Source organism: Triticum aestivum, chromosome 5A, assembly GCF_018294505.1.
Source record: "Triticum aestivum cultivar Chinese Spring chromosome 5A, IWGSC CS RefSeq v2.1, whole genome shotgun sequence".
Classification (NCBI taxonomy): domain Eukaryota; kingdom Viridiplantae; phylum Streptophyta; class Magnoliopsida; order Poales; family Poaceae; genus Triticum; species Triticum aestivum.
In genome coordinates this window covers 657898029-657898901 of record NC_057806.1, presented here as the reverse complement: position 1 = coordinate 657898901, position 873 = coordinate 657898029, and positions in this window count along the sequence as shown.

Genomic DNA, 873 nt, shown 5'->3' with positions numbered 1-873 from the left:
ACGCTCACTGTTCATCCAGAGCCAGCATCTATCGGCTTCAGTTAGCAACAGTAGCAAAGGAATCGCTCGATCGACTTCAGTTAACAGCCATCGATCGATCGCTCGGGTTCAGTAACACGTAGCCTGTAGTGCAATCGCTCGGGTTCAGTTAGAGCCCAACGCCTCACTCGGGTTCAGTTAGAGCCAACGCCTCACACACGCGCGCGTACGTGTACGAGAGAAACACGCATCGCTCGGCCCCGACCTCCCACCGTAATCGGGAACTCCCCGAAATTTTCCTCCCCCTCACTTCTACCACGGTTTTCTCCATCATGGACGGCCCAAAGAATGTCATGCAGTTGCGTCTCCGGCCCGCCCAGGACGAAAAGCCCATTTTCTGTCATGATTTTTTCGCATAGAAGTAGGAGCCCACCACATCTATGATGATACCGGGTTTTGTCACAATTATTGTCATAGAAGTGTCATATGTATGACAAAAAAAATTCGTTCGGCCCAAAATGTCACGGATGTGTCTTTTTTGTAGTGGATGCTCGAGCCAGCACCTTGCCTAGTGCCCTCAAAGGAAGATGAAGGGGGGAATAAAGAGGGCGAAAGCGGGCCTCCATCGCTACCTATTCCTATCGAGGGAATGAGCGCCTCCGCGAGGGAGGATAACCAAGGGGAAGAATCTGACATTCTCTTTCCCCGGGGAAGGAAGAGGACTACCTCTGAAGATCCGGAAACTAAGGTTTCCAAACGGGAGAAGAAATCTCCGCCAGAGGGTCCTGCCTCGGAGCGTATTCTTGTCGCACAATGTCCACGCGGCGATCAGCCCTCTACCGAGTTGTAAGTAATCAAAAAGTACTTAATAGTGAAGATATCCTACCTTACATC